The sequence below is a fragment of the Eubalaena glacialis genome, chromosome 16, assembly GCF_028564815.1.
Source record: "Eubalaena glacialis isolate mEubGla1 chromosome 16, mEubGla1.1.hap2.+ XY, whole genome shotgun sequence".
NCBI lineage: Eukaryota > Metazoa > Chordata > Mammalia > Artiodactyla > Balaenidae > Eubalaena > Eubalaena glacialis.
In genome coordinates, this window is record NC_083731.1 from 81,120,336 (window position 1) to 81,139,637 (window position 19,302).

The following is a 19,302-nucleotide window of genomic DNA, read 5'->3' on the forward strand; positions in this document are numbered from 1 at the left end:
AAGTGAGCACCTCAATGAGATAGCTTCTTTTTTATCTCTAAATATTCTATATTCCTAGCACACTGCCTGGTACATAGCAGATGCTTGATATGTGAATAATAAATGAATGATTGAATGAATGAAAAAACAGAATCTTCTATATTGAATATGTACTTAGGAGATGGATTATATGGGATACTAGAGGCTTTTCTCATTTGAAAAGAACATTATGTTAGTGTGTTTTCCAAAGGTATTATTTAAGCTCAAATTCAAATTAAAAATGGGAACATATTAACTCACATTGGAACTTGGAAACTGGCTCAGAAATTATGCTACAGGGGCAATTCCCTCCTTGTTTTAAAGCCTTGTTTCTGGACTTCCTAACGCTTCCTTTGTTTCTGGCATTCTACAGGGCACTCACAGGATTGCTGAGTATGCCAACAAGGAATCCATTCCCAGCAAGGATCCATTAAGTCTTTGGGTCCAACTCAAGACTCAGTTCTCAGCATCCTCTAGGATGTTACACCACAGTTCTCACTACCTTGCACTAACTTGTTCATCTTCTGTAGTGTTAAAAAGACCATGGAGCTTGTCTTCTTAGGTATCTAGAAAGCTCCTTAAAAGCTAAACCTGTCTTCCACTTGTTTTGAATCCACTATTAGCAAATGTGTGCTAACACCAGCCAGAGAAAATAGCAGATACTCAATAAACATTTGTTGAATGAATGGCTGGGAATGTCTCACATTTTTATGGCAAATTCTTACTTATCAAAGAACATTAATGTACCTAATGTCATTTGAGCTTTAGATTAAGGAGGTACACAGGTTGATACTCCACTTTATAGATGAAGAAGCAGAAACACAGAAAAGAGAAATGATTTGTTCAGAAAAAAAGAAAAAGAAAAACAGGACTGAATTTCAGATAAACAATAAATAAATTTTAGTATAAATATGAGACCATTGCCAAAATGCATGGGACTTAATGATACTAAAAAACTGTTCATTATATTTACCAGAAATTAAAATTTAACTATGTCTTGTGTTTTCTCTGGCAAGCCTACACCAATGCAGTTTGTTGGTGGCAAAAGGCAAAAGGAAATCATTTCATCATGATCAAACTGCTGAAATGTCCACATTAGTCTATAATTAAACCGAAAACAAAATGACGGAAATAAAGAGATGCGTGAGTTGAAACGTTATCAATATGGGCAATGAAATTTTGTCACAATTCCCAAGCTCTTTAGGAAGAGGCCAATTTAGCCCAAAGTAACTACAGTAAGACATTTCATGAGATATTTTAGATGTAGTGAGGGTTCTATCTTGTACCTAAGATGGAATTTGGGCAACTCTGGCAAAATTCCAGAGCCAGCCCCCAAAGAATTCTATTTGCTGAAAGACCTAAGAGCCCCAGGCAGAGAGATACCAAGTTTTTATTATTTGCCTACTCTGTGGCGACCCAGAGATGAACAAGACAGGTAGGCTTCTGCCTTCCCAGAGCAGAGAGCCTAACTGTAGAAAATTCCCCTTAAGGGGCCAAGAGGCTAGAAACATCCCACTTGGCCAAGTAACCTGTCCTCAGAAACTGAGAACAGCTATTTAGATTACAGCAGTATTTGTCCTACAAACTATCCCATGTTCATCTTCCTGGACTGCGTCCCAGAAAGAGAGAGGACTACAAGGAATAGAAAAGAGCTGTTTCCGTACAGCTTCTGTAAAGCACGGAGAGTACAAGTAGCCCTGCATTCCACCAAGACTCACAGAGTGTAATATGGGCTGGAAGAGGGCATCCTCCCTTCCCTCCCTGCATATCTACAACAGGCTTTGACATAGAAGAGAAGAGGGTATGGCAAACTTAGGAGAAGGCTCATTCAAGAACACACGTGTGAAACCCCCAGAAACACCCAAACATACTTTGGGAGGAATTTGCAAGGGTGGGAGGTTCTCTGTTAGCAGGTTAGGGCAGGAGATGATGCAAAATTGAGATGACCCCCCTGAGTGCCACTGGCTGATGAGCCTTGGGAGTCCTGGCCTACATGAGGCAGCTGATTACACTCAATTGTCAACCATTAAATTCTGGAATATCACCATGCCCAGTTTCAACCAGGTCAAAACCACGTGGCAGCATATCTGGGCTTCTTTATTAATTTTATCTTTCTGAATTTACCTCTAATGATTTAAATCATTTAAAGTGGTTAAAACATTCTTCATCATTCTAATACATATAACTTTTACTCAACTCTTTAAATACCTTGGCAGGCACATTAAAGGACAAGATAAAATATTAAAATTTTCCAAGATAAGACAACCTTCTAGTTCATAAGAACTATATTGCAACAGCCCTTACAGAGAAATATAATACGAGGGACTTGGGAATTAAATGTAACTAATCCTATCCTAGGGTTCATCTAATGAGCTGCTCAAGACTTCATGTTTTCCTTTGCCACTGGCACATCTGCCGGGTGATTAAAGATGCTTTTTTGAGAAGCAGAACAGGTGCAATAGTTAAGATTTTCCACAGGAAGAGACAAACATAAAAAAAACCCAGGGTGGAGCACAATTCACTTGCTAGTGTTTTACAGGGGAAAATTTTTTTATAACAAAAAAGAATTTGTTAATTTACCCTAAATTTATATACAGTACTATGCAAAAACATGAAGAGTCATTTTTCTCATCTTTAAGGAGAGGCTAATAACTATTATAGATTTCTTAATTAGGGCAACATTCTAGTTCCATTCATTCCTTTTTGTTTATTTATTTCATTTCATTCTATTTTTTTCTATAGATGTCTCCAAGAATTCTCACTGGCTTTTCTAGCTCAGCTTACCCTCAGGTGTAAAGTAGTCAAGGTCCTAGTAAAATATACTTTTCCATATTGACACATTTTTTGGTAATTTTATCTCTTAATTTAAAAAGTGCCTCAGAGTCGCAGCCCAGCGGCCGGGCTGGGCGCGCAGGGCTCGGCATCCCCCGGGGCAGGCGGCCGGGACCGGCCTTCCCGCCGCGTGACCCGCTCCAATTCGCAGCCCTGGGCCTGGGCGGCCTCGCGCTTCCCAGGGCCCCCACCCCCACCCCTTTGGGTAGTAAAAAAAAAAAAAAAAAAGTGCCTCAACTGAGTTTCCAAATATGACCCACCCACCCACTCTCTAATTTTCCTTATCTTTCAGAAGCCATAGCTCATGGATGGTTGAACCTCAGATCTGTCCTACCTTCTGGAACAACGTTTCTCTCTTCCATTTTCCATCAGCCACAACCCCTCTGAAGCCCCTCTGCCTTTTATAATCTACATGTATGATGTCACACCACACCCCCCCATTCTAATTTTCTCCTCAGACTTTCTCTTGGCAAATGCCTCAGTAAGTTCACATTTAAAAGAGGTCAACCATTCTGCTATGAAACTAGCATCTATTAAAAAAAATTAACAGCATTTCATCAAATAAAAACCAAAAAGAGTATTAAAATACAAATGTGTGTCGATCCATGTACTGATGCATGATTCCTATTGTAACTGAAGTAAGTTGTGATAAATAAAAGATGCATGGTATAATCCCTAGAGCAAGCACTAAATGCAAAGAAATATACCTAAAAAGCCAATAGATGAATTAAAATTTTACTAAAAACATTTCATGTACAAAAAAGAAGACAGGAAAGGAGTTACAGAGGAACAAAAAGAGATGATGTAAGTTGAAAACAAATGACAAAATGGTAGACCTAAATTCAACTGCATCATTAATTACATTGAATATAATAAACACTGTGATCAAAAGATGGAGATATTCAGACTATATAAAAAGCAACACTCAGCTGTATGCTGTCTATCACAGAAGCATTTAAAATACAAAGGTTAAAAAAAAATTGAAAGTAAAATGATGAAAAAGACATATCATGCAAACAGTAAGCATAAGAAAGATGAAGAGACTCTATTAATATCAGACAAGATAGACTTTAAGACAAGGAAACTTTCCAGAGACAGGAAAAAGTTAAGATACAACAATCATACGTGTATGACACCTAATAAAAGAGCTGCATAATACATAAAGCTAAAGCTGTCTAAACTGAAATAGACAACAGTCAGAGCCAAGTTTTTCACACTCCCTTCTCAGTAACTGATAGAACAAGTAGACATAAAATCAGTAAAAATATAGAAAACTTGAACAAAACTACCAACCAATGTGACCAAACTGACATTTATTGATGCTCCACCTAACAACAGCAGTATTTTCAAGTGCATGTGAAACATTCACCAAGACAGACCATATGCCAGGACAGAAAAATAATCTCAGTAAATATAAAAATACTGAACTCACATAGCATGTGTCTTATGACCCACAACAGAAAAAAATTAGAACTTATTAACAAAAATATATCTGGACTATATCCATATATTTGGAAATTAAGCAATATACTTCTAAATAACCCAAAGATCAGAGAAATAAATCACAAAACAAATTAGAAGATATTCAGAGCTAAATTAAGCTGAAAACACAAGATATCAAAACTTACGGGATTTAGCTAAAGAAGTGCTTATAGGAAAATTTATAGTTTCCAATGTTTATAATAGAAATGAAAAAAAGCCTAAAATCAGATATCTAAAATTCCCCTTTTAAAAGCTAAAAAAACAATCAGTAAAGCACAAAATAAGTAAAAGAGAGGAAATAACATTAGAAAGTTAAAAATAAAAATTAGGGCTTCCCTGGTGGCGCAGTGGTTGAGAATCTGCCTGCTAATGCAGGGGACACGGGTTCGAGCCCTGGTCTGGGAAGATCCCACATGCCGCGGAGCAACTAGGCCCGTGAGCCACAACTACTGAGCCTGCGCGTCGGGAGCCTGTGCTCCGCAACAAGAGAGGCCACGATAGTGAGAGGCCCGCGCACCGCGATGAAGATTGGCCCCCGCTTGCCGCAACTAGAGAAAGCCCTCACACAGAAACGAAGACCCAACACAGCCAAAAATAAATGAATAAATAAATAAATAAAAATTAAAATTAAAAATTAAACAATAGACAAAATCAATAAAACTAAAATAAAGTTCTTTGAAAAGATGAATAAAATTGATATACATCTACCCATATTGATCAAGAATAAAAGAGAGAAGAAACAAATTACCAGTATCAGGAATGAAAGAGAGGACTTTACCACAGAACCTACAGAAATTAAAAGGATGATAGGAAACATTATTAATAACTTTATGGGCATTCTTCGTTTCTGCCGAAGCCTGAAACTCTGCTTGCTCTGCCAAGACTAGAACTTCCTCCTCTTCAACTCGCACTCCAGACAACCTCCAAGGACCAGCACTTCTGAAACAGGTCTTGGTGCTCCGACTGGGTGTCAGGCCTGAGCCTTGGAGGTGGGAGAGCCACGTTCAGGACATTGGATCACCAGAGACCTCCTGGTCCCACATAATATCAATCGGTGAGAGCTCTCCCAGAGATCTCCAACTCAACACTAAGACCCAGCTCCACTCAACAACCAGCAAGCTCCAGTGCTGGACACCCCACGCCAAACAACTAGCAAGACAGGAACACAACCCCACCCATTAGCAGAGAGGCTGCCTTAAATCATACTAAGTTCACAGACACCCCAAAACACACCACCAGACATGGTCCTGCCCACCAGAAAGACAAGATCCAGCCTCATCCACCAGAACACAGGTACCAGTCCCCTCCAGCAGGAAGTCTACACAACCCACTGAACCAACCTTAGCCACTGGGGGTAGACACCAAAAACAACGGGAACTACGAACCTGCAGCCTGCAAAAAGGAGACCCCCCCAAACACAGTAAGTTAAGCAAAATGAGAAGACAGAGAAATACACGGCAGATAAAGGAGCAAGGTAAAAACCCACCAGACCAAACAAATGAAGAGGAAATAGGCAGTCTACTTGAAAACGAATTCAGAGTAATGATAGTAAAGATGATCCAAAATCTTGGAAACGGAATGGAGAAAATACAAGAAACGTTTAACAAGGACCTAGAAGAACTAAAGAGCAAACAAACAATGATGAACAACACAATAAATGAAATTAAAAATTCTCTAGAAGGAATCAATAGCAGAATAACTGAGGCAGAAGAACAGATAAGTGACCTAGAAGATAAAATAGTGGAAATAACTACTGCAGAGCAGAATAAAGAAAAAAAGAATGAAAAGAATTGAGGACAGTCTCAGAGACCTCTGGGACAACATTAAACGCACCAACATTCGAATTACAGGGGTCCCAGAAGAAGAAGGGAAAAAGAAAGGGCCTGAGAAAATATCTGAAGAGATTATAGTTGAAAACTTCCCTAATATGGGAAAGGAAATAGTCTATCAAGTTCAGGAAACACAGAGAGTCCCATATAGGATAAATCCAAGGAGAAACATGCCAAGACACATATTAATCAAACTATCAAAAATTGAATACGAAGAAAAAATATTAAAAGCAGCAACGGAAAAGCAACAAATAACATATAAGGGAATCCCCATAAGGTTAACAGCTGATCTTTCAGCAAAAACTCTGCAAGCCAGAAGGAAGTGGCAAGACACATTTAAAGTGATGAAAGGGAAAAACCTACAATGAAGATTACTCTACCCAGCAAGTATCTCATTCAGATTCGACGGAGAAATTAAAACCTTTACAGACAACCAAAAGCTAAGAGAATTCAGCACCACTAAACCAGCTTTACCACAAATGCTAAAGGAACTTCTCTAGGCAGGAAACACAAGAGAAGGAAAAGACCTACAATAACAAACCCAAAACAATTAAGAAAATGGTAATAGGAACATACATATCAATAATTACCTTAAATGTAAATGGATTAAATGCTCCAACCAAAAGACATAGACTGGCTGAATGGATACAAAAACAAGACCTGTACATATGCTGTCTACAAGAGACCCACTTCAGACCTAGTGACACATACAGACTGAAAGTGAGGGGATGGAAAAAGATATTCCATGCAAATGGAAATCAAAAGAAAGCTGGAGTAGCAACTCTCATATCAGACAAAATAGACTTTAAAATAAAGACTATTACAAGAGACAAAGAAGGACACTACATAATGATCAAGGGATCAATCCAGAAGAAGATATAACAATTGTAAATATTTAGGCACCCAACATAGGAGCACCTCAATACATAAGGCAAATGCTAACAGCCATAAAAGGGGAAATCGACAGTAACACAATCATAGTAGGGGACTTTAACACCCCACTTTCACCATTGGACAGAACAACCAAAATGAAAATAAATAAGGAAACACAAGCTTTAAATGACACATTACACAAGATGGAATTAATTGATATTTATAGGACATTCCATCCAAAAACAACAGAATACACTTTCTTCTCAAGTGCTCATGGAACATTCTCCAGGATAGATCATATCTTGGGTCACAAATCAAGCCCTGGTAAATTTAAGAACATTGAAATCCTATCAAGTATCTTTTCCGACCACAACGATATGAGACTACATATCAATTATGGGAAAAAAACTGTAAAAAATACAAACACATGGAGGCTAAACAATATGTTACTAAATAACCAAGAGATCACTGAAGAAATCAAAGAGGAAATCAAAAAATACCTAGAAACAAATAACAATGAAAACACGACTACCCAAAACCTATGGGATGCAGCAAAAGCAGTTCTAAGAGGGAAGTTTACAGCAATACAATCCTACCTCAAAAAACAATAAACATCTCAAATAAACAACCTAACCTTACACCTAAAGCAATTAGAGAAAGAAGAACAACAACAACAACAAAACCCCAAGGTTAGCAGAAGGAAAGAAATCATAAAGACCAGATCAGAAATAAGTGAAAAAGAAATGAAGGAAACGATAGCGAAGATCAATACAATTAAAAGCTGGTTTTTTGAGAAGATAAACAAAATTGATAAACCATTAGCCAGACTCATCAAGAAAAAAAGGGAGAAGACTCAAATCAACAGAATTAGAAATGAAAAAGGAGAAGTAACAACTGACACTACAGAAATACAAAGGATCATGAGAGATTACTACAAGCAACTATATGCCAATAAAATGGACAACCTGGAAGAAATGGACAGATTCTTAGAAAAGCACAACCTTCCAAGACTGAACCTGGAAGAAAGAGAAAATAAAAACAGACCAATATCAAGCACTGAAATTAAGACTGAGACTGTGATTAAAAATCTTGCAACAAACCAAAGCCCAGGACCAGATGGCTTCACAGGAGAATTCTATCAAACATTTAGAGAAGAGCTAACACCTATCTTTCTCAAACTCGTCCAAAATTTAGCAGAGGGAGGAACACTCTCAAACTCATTCTACGAGGCCACCATCACCCTGATACCAAAACCAGACAAAGATGTCACAAAAAAAGAAAACTACAGGCCAATATCACTGATGAACATAGATGCGAAAACCCTCAACAAAATACTAGCAAACAGAACGCAGCAGCACATTAAAAGGATCATACACCATGATCAAGTGCAGTTTATCCCAGGAATGCAAGGATTCTTCAATATACGCAAATCAATCAATGTGATACACCATATTAACAAATTGAAGGAGAAAAACTATATGATCATCTCAATCGATGCAGAAAAAGCTTTCGACAAAGTTCAACACCGATTTATGATAAAAACCCTCCAGAAAGTAGGTATAGAGGGAACTTTCCTCAACATAATAAAGGGTGTATATGACAAACCCACAGCCAATATCATTCTCAATGGTGAAAAATTGAAACCATTTCCACTAAGATCAGGAACAAGACAAGGTTGCCCACTCTCACCACTATTATTCAACATAGTTTTGGAAGTTTTAGCCATGGCATCAGAGCCAAAAAAGAAATAAAAGGAATCCAAATCAGAAAAGAAGTAAAACTGTCATTGTTTGCAGATGACATGATACTATACATAGGGAATCCTAAAGATTCCCTATGATACTATACATAGGGAATCCTACCAGAAAACTACTAGAGCTACTCAATGAATCTGGTAAAGTAGCAGGATACAAAATTAATGCACAGAAATCTCTTGCATTTCTATAAACTAATGATGAAAAATCTGCAAGAGAAATTAAGGAAACACTCCCATTTACCATTGCAACAAAAAGAATAAAAAACCTAAGAATAAACCTACCTAAGGAGACAAAACACCTGTATGCAGAAAACTATGACACTGATGAAAGAAATTAAAGATGATACATACAGACAGAGAGATATACCATGTTCTTGGATTGAAAGAATCAACATTGTGAAAATGACTCTAGTACCCAAAGCAATCTACAGATTCAATGCAATCCCTATCAAACTACCAATGGCATTTTTCACAGAACTTGGACAAAAAATTTCACAATTTGTATGGAAACACAAAAGACCCCAAATAACCAAAGCAATCTTGGAAAGAAAAACGGAGCTGGAAGAATCAGGCTCCCTGACTTCAGACTATACTACAAAGCTACAGTAATCAAGACAGTATGGAACTGGCACAAAAACAGAAATACAGATCAATGGAACAGGATAGAAAGCCCAGAGATAAACTCACGCACATATGGTCACCTTATCTTTGATAAAGGAGGCAAGAATATACAATGGAGAAAAGACAGCCTCTTCAGTAAGTGGTGCTGGGAAAAATGGACAGCTACATGTAAAAGAATGAAATTAGAACACTCCTTAACACCATACACAAAAATAAACTCAAAATGGATTAAAGACCTAAATGCAAGGCCCGACACTATAAAACTCTCAGAGGAAAACATAGGCTGAACACTCTATGACATAAATCACAGCAAGATCCTTTTTGACCCGCCTCCTAAAGAAATGGAAATAAAAACAAAAATAAACAAATGGGACTTAATGAAACTTAAAAGCTTTTGCACAGGAAAGGAAACCATAAACTAGACGAAAAGACAACCCTCAGAATGGGAGAAAATATTTGCAAACGAATCAACTCACAAAGGATTAATCTCCAAAATATACAAGTAGCTCATGCAGCTCAATATCAAAAAAACAAACAACCCAATCCAAAAATGGGCAGAAGACTTAAATAGACATTTCTCCAAAGAAGATATACAGATTACCAACAAACACATGAATGGATGCTCAATATCACTAATCATTAAAGAAATGCAAATCAAAACTACAATGAGGTATCACTGCACATCGGTTAGAATGGCCATCATCAAAATGTCTACAAACAGTAAATGCTGGAGAGGGTGTGGAGAAAAGGGAACCCTCTAGCACTGTTGGTGGGAATGTAAATTGATACAGCCACTATGGAGAACAGTATGGAAGTTCCTTAAAAAACTAAAAATAGAACTACCATACGACCCAGCAATCCCACTACTGGGCATATACCCTGAGAAAACCATAATTCAAAAAGAGTCATGTACCAAAATGTTCATTGCAGCTCTATTTACAATAGCCAGGACATGGAAGCAACCTAAGTGTCCATCATCGGATGAATGGATAAAGAAGATGTGGCACATATATACAACGGAATATTACTCAGCCATAAAAAGAAATGAAATGGAGGTATTTGTAGTGAGGTGGATGGAGTTAGTGTCTGTCATACAGAGTGAAGTAAGTCAGAAAGAGAAAAACAAATACAGTATGCTAACACATATATATGGAATCTAAGGGAAAATAAAGGTCACGAAGAACCTAGTGGCAAGACGGGAATAAAGACACAGACCTACTAGAGAATGGACTTGAGGATATGGGGAGGAGGAGGGGTAAGATGTGACAGGGTGAGACAGTGGCATAGACATATATACACTACCAAATGTAAAATAGATAGCTAGTGGGAAGCAGCCGCCTAGCACAAGGAGATCAGCTCGGTGCTGTGTGACCACCTAGAGGGGTGGGATAGGGAGGGTGGGAGGGAGGGAGATGCAAGAGGGAAGAGATATGGGAACATATGTATATGTATAACTGATTCACTTTGTTGTAAAGCAGAAACTAACACACCATTGTAAAGCAATTATACTCCAATAAAGATGTTTAAAAAATAAAAAAAATTAAAAAAAATTAAAAAAAATTAAAAAATAAATAAATTAATTAATTAAATAAATAAAAAATTAAAAAAATAAAAATAGAACTACCATACGACCCAGCAATCCCACTCCTGGGCATATCCCCTGAGAAAACCATAATTCAAAAAGAGTCATGTACCACCATGTTCACTGAAGCACTATTTACAATAGCCAGGACATGGAAGCAACCTAAGTGTCCACTGACAGATGAATGGATAAAGAAGATGTGGCACATATATACAATGGAATATTACTCAGCCATGAAAAGAAACGAAATTGAGTTATTTGTAGTGAGGTGGATGGACCCAGAGTCTGTCATACAGAGTGAAGTAAGTCAGAAAGAGAAAAACAAATACCGTATGCTAACACATATATATGGAATCTAAAAAAAAAATGGTTCTGAAGAATCTAGGGGCAGGACAGGAATAAAGATGCAGACATAGAGAATGGACTTGAGGACACGGGGAGAGGCAAGGATAAGCTGGGAAGAAGTGAGAGACTGGCATGGACATATATACACTACCAGATGTAAAATAGATAGCTAGTGGGAAGCCGCCGCATAGCACAGGGAGATCAGTTCGGTGCTTTGTGACCACTTAGAGGGGTGGGATAGGGAGGGTGGGAGGGAGACGCAAGAGGGAGGGGATATGGGGATATATGTATACGTATAGCTGATTCACTTTGTTATACAGCAGAAACTAACACAACAATGTAAAGTAATTATACTCCAATAAAGATGCTAAAAAAAAATTAATAACTTTATGCCAATAAACCCAACCATATAGATGAAGTAGACAAAGTCTTTGAAAGACACAAATAACCAAAACTATCTCAGGATGAAACAGAGAACCTAAATAGTTCTATATTAATTCTTTAAAATTGAAAGTACAATTTGCACCCTTTGCATTAAGAAAATGTATGCCAGGAGAACTTCACAGGTGAATTCTAACAAACATTTAAAGAAGAAGTAATACCAATCCTACACAGAATCTTTCAGAATATACAGAAGAGAATACTTCCTCTATTTGTTTCCTATGGCTGGTGCAACAAATTACCATAAACTTGCTGGCTTAAAACAACAGGAATTTATTCCCCTCACAATTCTGGAGGCCAGAAATCCAAATAGCATCACTGGGCCAAGATCAAGGTGTCAGCTGGGCTACACTCCCTCCAAAAGCTCTAGGTAGAATCCTTTTCTTGACTCTTCCAGCTTTTAGTGGCTGCCAGCATTCCTTGGCATGTGTCCCTGTTACTCCAATCTATGCTTCTATGGTCTCACTGCCTCCCTCCTCTTCTGTATACCATCCCCTTTTCCATCTGTGTGAAATCTCCCTCTGCCTCTTGCTTGTAAAGACACTTACTGATTGCATTTAGAGACAATCTTTATAATCCAAGATAATCTTTGCATTTCAAGAAACTTAATCATATTGGCAAAATTCTACTTATATATAAGATGGCAATCAGAGATTCTGGGGATTAGGGCATGGATATATCTCTTAGGACCTTATTTAGCTTACCACACTTCCCAACTTATTTTATTAACCCATATTACTGATACCAAAAACACTCAAAGATATAAGAAAAGAATATCACTCATGAATATAAATACAAAATTCCTTTAAAAATATATTAGCAAACCAAATTCTGCAATATATACAAAGAATAATGCATTAAAATCAAGTAAATTTTATTTTAGGAATGCAAGGTTAGTTTAACATCTGAAAATCAATTAATATAATTCACCATATTAATCAAGTAAAGTAGGAAAACCTTATGATTATCTCAACAGATACAGATAATCTATTTAAGAAAATTAAACACACATTCATGATAAAAGTTCTAAGCAAACTAGAAATAGGAGATTTCCTCAACCTGGTGAACAGAAGTTATGAGACTCCTACAACTGACATTGTTCTTAATGGTGAAGGACTGCATGCTTTCTGCTTAAGATCAGTAACAAGGCAAGGATGTCTGCTCCCCTTATTTCTATTCAGCAACTTACTGGAAGTCCTAGTCAATGCAGTAGGCAAGAAAAGGAAACCAAAGCATGCAGTTTGGAAAGAAATTAGATTGCCTGTATTTTTAGATAATCATATCATGTATATATAAAATCCCAAAGAATCTACAAAACTGCTACTAGAACTAATAAGCGAATTTAGTAAGGTCACAAGGATCGAGGTCAACATACAAAAATCAATTGCATTTCCATGTATCAGCAAGGAACAACTAGAAAATGAAATTTAGAAAAAAATCCATGTATAGTAACACCAAAAAAACAAAATAAAATACTTAGGAATACATTTGATCAAACTTACACAATATCTTTGTATTGAAAACTACAAAACATTACTGAAAGAAATTAAAGAAGACCTAAATAAAAGGGTAAATATATCATGTTGTGAATTGGAAGATTCAATCTCATTAAGATGCTATTTCTCCACAAATTAACCTATCCACTTAATGCAATCTCCATCAAAACCCCAGCAGATGCTGTGTAGAAAATCACAAGCTGATTCTAAAATTTATTTGGGAATGAAAAGGACCTAGAAATACCAAAATACTTTGAAAAAGAACAGTTAGAAGACTTACACTGTCTGACCTCATACTTAACGATAAACCTACGTCAGTATCGCGTTGGCAAAAGCATAGGCATTTGGACCAGTGGAAAAGAATAAAGAGTCCAGAAATAGATCCATACTAGCACGACAATAAGAAGACAAACAATCCAATTTTAAAATGGACAAAAAATTGGGCATTTCATGAAAGAAGATATACTAATGGCCAATGAGTACACGAAAAGATACTCAGCATCACTAGTTATCGGAGAAATAAAAAATTAAAACCTCTATGAGATATCCCTGTCCACATATTAGAACAGCTAAAATTAAAAGAAATGACAATACCAAGTACTGGTGAGGAGTTAAAGCAACTCTAAATCTTATGTGTTGTTGGTGGAAGGGCAGAATGGTAGAGGCACTCGGAAGACATCTGGTAGTTTGTTTCATCAAATTCAACATACCATATGACCTAGTAATTCCAGTCCTAGGTATTTACCCAAGAGAAATTAAAGCATATGTGCACATACTATATATGAATGTTCACAGCAGCATTGTTAATTATAGCCCTAAACTGGAAATATCCCAAAAGTCCATCAACTGTTAAATGGAATTCTATTCAGCAATAAAAAGAAACAAACTACTAATATACACATAGAATGGATAAATCTCAAAAACATTATTCAAGGAGAAATAAGCCAGACACAAAAGACTATAGCATATGATTCCATTTTTATGTAATTCTAGAAAAGGTAAAAACTATAATGATAGCAAATCACTGATTGTCTGAGGCCAGGGATGATGGGGGTCAGGGATTGACTACAGAGAGGCACAAAGAAAGCTTGGGGGGTGGTGATAAAAATGTTCCATGTCTTTATTGTGGCGGTGATTACATGGATACACATTTGCCAAAACTCCTCAAACCATACACTTAAAATGAATGAATTAATCTCACTGTATCCAAATTAAACCTCAATAAATCTGCTTTTTATATATATATATATATACATATACACACACACACATATATATATACACATACATATAGCAAAGATGAACCCAGTTTACTAATAATGGTGGCTATCGTTTATTGAATGTATGCTCCATGTAGGCCATAGCAGCTTCTTCCCAGATGAAAAAACAAATAAACTGAGCTGGAGAGGTGTTCAGTGACTTCTACAGGGTCACGCAGCTGGTAAGTGGCTGAGCCGGTGTTCAAATGCAGATGGATTATCTGACTCTAAAGGCCTGCTCCACCAGCCAGACCACTATCTGTCCTGCTCTGAGGAAGCCAGAGGTGGTAACAGGGCAGTCATTGGGTAGCTGCAGGCCTGTCCTCAAGGGTCTACCCTGAATGCAGTCAGAACCTGAAAGGTCTTATCTGCCAGGCCAGCTCACGGAGCCCCGCAGTCACACTGATTGAGATCCCGGAGACTGAGTGCTTAATTCTCCATTAATTCACTGTCCAAATTCTGCAGCCTGGGTATTATCTGTTGTAGCAAAGCTGACAAAGAGAAAATTATAATGCCAATGTCGTGAACTATACCTGAATTCTTGCAGGGAGATGGACTGACTGCAGCTTTGACAAAGGAGCCAGGACTAGAGCTTCAGCACTGAACACAGAAAGAACATCTTCCCTGAGAGCAGAGGCACTGCAGCTGAGATTCTCCCGCTGTAATATAGTCTTTCATCCATGGCAGAAGGGATTCATGTTCTAGAACTGAAGCCAGGGAATGGAAAACTCACAATCATAGAGCCCACTTACTGCGCGTTTGCTGTGTGGTTCACATTTCGTGCCCATTACCTTATTCATTCATCCCAACCAATCTGTGAATTTTACAGATGAACTGAGGCTCAGAGAGGGTACGTTTCATCAGGTAACCAGGCTCCTCCACACGGCCGAGCGTTTTGGGGGAAATGGGTCAGCTCTGCAGCCTGTTGAGTCACTTCACAATACCAACGGCCAAGATCTTCTAAGACCAGTCAATCTGACATTTCCCCTTAGCCAAAGCCTCACCGCAGAGCAGTAACTCTCCCCCTTCCCAATCACACAAGCGTGGGTGTCCTGCGGCCTCTGCGCTCCTCGGGCCGGGTTGGTGATGGCGAAGCTTGGAGACCAGAGCCGCCCATGCAGGCAGGAAGCAGGAGGCGAGGCACTGGCGCCCTGTGTCGAGCCTAATGCAGAGTTGATCCAGTGGCTGAGGGCCATGGAGACAGACGAAGCCCAGAGTCGTCTGGAATTCGTTCAGCTGTTAAGTGTGACTTCTCAGAAGGTATCTAGAAAAATACCCAGAGCCTCTTCTTCCTACTTCCTCCCTGGAATGGAGACGTGATGGTTGCTGAAGCTCCTTCCATCTTGCGCCATGAGTCAAGTTTGAGAGGCAGGCCCCATACCAAAGATGGAAGAGCACGGAGTCACAAGGAGCCTGGGTCATTGACAGTGCACAGAGCCACTGTGCACGTGCCAACGTCCATCCTTCTCTGATGACAGAGAAAATAATCTAATTTGCTTAAGTCACTATAGTCAGGTCTCTGTGACTGGCAGCCAAATGCAATTTCTGAATGCATTTAGAATCGCCGTCTGAAAGCATCTTGTTATTTGTTTTCTTTTTCTATAGACGAATAGACTAATACAAGCCCTTCTCTGAGAAAGGGAAATAGGCAATCAGAAACGTGAGCTACTATTTAAGAAGAGAGTCAACTTTAATTATGACTCTCTCACAGGGAAACTATGAAGCAAATCACTTGGGCTTAAAGTGCTTTTGTTTATTCTGGATGCTGTGCTATAAAATGCCTTGCTCTGTGATGATAAGGAAGCTGAATTTATGGCCTAGTGAACTAAACAATTAAAAGGAAAACTATTTGCTAACTAATCAGATTGAGGCAAAGGTCTCAAGGAATATAAATTTGACTCTTCTCTGTTTTCCTTCACAAGTCACAGATTTGTTCCCTGCTACCCAATGCAAAGAGATAAGGGCCCTCTTATAAAATTATTTTACTACAAAGCGTATCTTTACCCAATTAAAATGCATACTTCCTGTGTTTATGAAGGTTAAGGTTTGCGAAACATGTTTTGGTTAATAGTAGGAAATCATGGAACATGGCAAATGTGGGTTTAGGGATAATATATGAATTCAGCTTAATGTTAATTGTTTCATATATAACTAGCTTACGATGAACTAACCAAGTTTCTTTCCCATTTCCTGCCTTAAATTGAGTCACGTGTTTTACACTCACTACACAAATTCTAGTTGAACTTTTGATGTTTTGAGGTGGCTATTACTATGTACGGAATGCCTGCTGCAGTTGTTTTAACAAGCTTGGATGAAATAAAAATACACCCGACAGATTCAACACCAAGTCGATGTGATATTTGATTCTTCATCGACATTAGCTTCTCCTCACAAAAAGAGCCCTCATATTTATACAGCAAATCACCCTCAGCCCCTGCCACTCCTCATGCCCTTAGTGGATGTCTAATCAACTACCATGTTTTTCCATTGACCATTTCACAGTTCTTTGAAATACAGCACTCAGAGTGGTCTCCACCAATCAGATGGCATTTCCATGAAGAGTGACACCTATTTGCTATCCCTGATGTGTGTGAGTGTGTGTGTGTTTTCAAGTCATTAAACTATAAATTTAAAGGAGAGGGGTGAGAATACATCTCTGTCTCACCTTAAAAACTGTTACTTGACCTGTCAAAAGAACTTAGGAACAGGTTCTAAAGAAATTTATTCAGTATTTTCAATCACCAGGGGCTTCTACTGAACTCGGCAGCCCAGCTCATAACTGATTCCTGTCTATAGACTCTAAGACATACTCCAGAACTACCACAACTGTATGCAATTCCTAACATATTTGTTCACAGTTATTCAATGTATAATACGCTTATGCATATAATAGCCATGTCCAAGGATCCTACTTGCCATGTAAAATATTAACCTGAGAAGCTGACTTGAAGTTTACCAATAAGGAAACCATTATAATTTTAGATAGAATATCCGAAAAGCTAAGAGGCCAATAATTTTGTCAGAGCAAAGAGTTGCCCTTTAAAATATGGGGGTAGATTACATTTGGGGACCAGCCTGCTGGGATCATGCCCATAGAATGTAAAAGGTAAATAAATTAGCAGTGTTTCGAGGCCACCAATCACAGAGGTCCCTAAACATTCTGAAGATCTGAGACCTTCCCCTAGTGCTTCACTGAGCTTCAGTTCGCTGTGGTTGTTTAAGTGTACGATATTTGTCAGGGGAGGGGTGGCCGCCTCAGCAATGTGTTCTGGGATCTAGTCACAAAGGTGGAATCTACAAATGTACAGGCATTTAGCCCTGGACTGGATACAAGGGGGTTGGGAGTCTCTTGGTGTTATAGTCCCCAACCCACTTCATATGTCAGTAGACACATCCCAAAGCATAATCACAGCACCAGGCTGGAAGACCGAACCCAGGCTCTCACCAGTCAGTGTACTGGAAGTGTTTTTCCAAGATACTATTTAAGTTTCAAAATGAAATATAAATTGAATAAAAAACTCTCGCGTGGCCTATTCCAGTTTTAATTTCATGTATGCTACCGTAAGCTGGAAAGAATTGCTTTTATCCTATTTGAAAGTCTTTGGTAGCAGATACTAAGGAGGTGATTCCCATGTTGCCCAGGAAAAATGTGGTTAGAGAAGGGGTTTCTCAAGATATGGTGTTACCTTGAGAATATGAGAATACACACACATGTACATATATGTATATGTATAATATGTATAAAACGCATATATATGTGTGTATATGTACACATATATAACACCAACACACACCTATACACATATTGTAAACAGTTATACACTGCGTATGCATATTTTATATATGTGGCTATATACAAATATTTGAGCTTTTTAGGAATGTCTGAATACAGCTTTACAGCTTTTTGGTCTTTTCAGCATTAGAAGGAGGCAATTGACCCAACCCAAGGGTAAGGCTGGCCCTTCCCAGGAGAGAATGAAAACCTTTCACTTCAGTAAGAACTGCACAGGCCCAGGCCCCAAACTTGCAGCTGTGGACCATCCAGTCTTTACGTGCTGGGACCGTTCCTCCCTCACTCCCAGCAATGCCTGCAGGATGAGTTGTTGGCCCACCCTGGCCTGCCACCGGCATAGACTTCACCCACAGGGCCCTCAGGGCACTTGTAAGTGCAGAGGGGACCTCTGAACACCTAACAGGGTGCTGGGGAGAAACCCACCATCTTCATCCTTCAGGGGGACACACCCATCCTGCCATTTTTTCCCCACAACTGGAAAGATAAAAGGCTTAACTAAAACCCATAATATTAGACAGCATGCCATACATTATTATGAAAGCACAGGAGAAAAGCCGATGTATCAAGTTCCTCACTTTTAGGCCTGAAGCCAATCTTGTTCTAAAAAAGGAACCTTACTCCCCGGACCGCCTGTCATTTTTTTAGTGCTTGTATTAACAATTAGACCTGACTGCTGGGAAGCGATGTGTTTATATGCCAAGCTAATCGGCATCTGGCATTGCCTCACTCCTCTGGCCATGGAATGAATCAGCTAATTATTTCTGATCTGTAAGGTACTCTTTGTGGGGGAGGTCAGGGGTCCAACAGCACTCACGGCTCACCCTGGCCTGACTAGATAAGAAAGGGAAGGACCTCCTCCACCCTCAGGGTGTTGCTAAGATGCCGAGAAATGATGCTGGAGTGGACACTCCTCTCCGCAGAGGAAATCAAGAGGTAAACATCCACAACGACCTTGGATTCACTCAGCACCCCTTG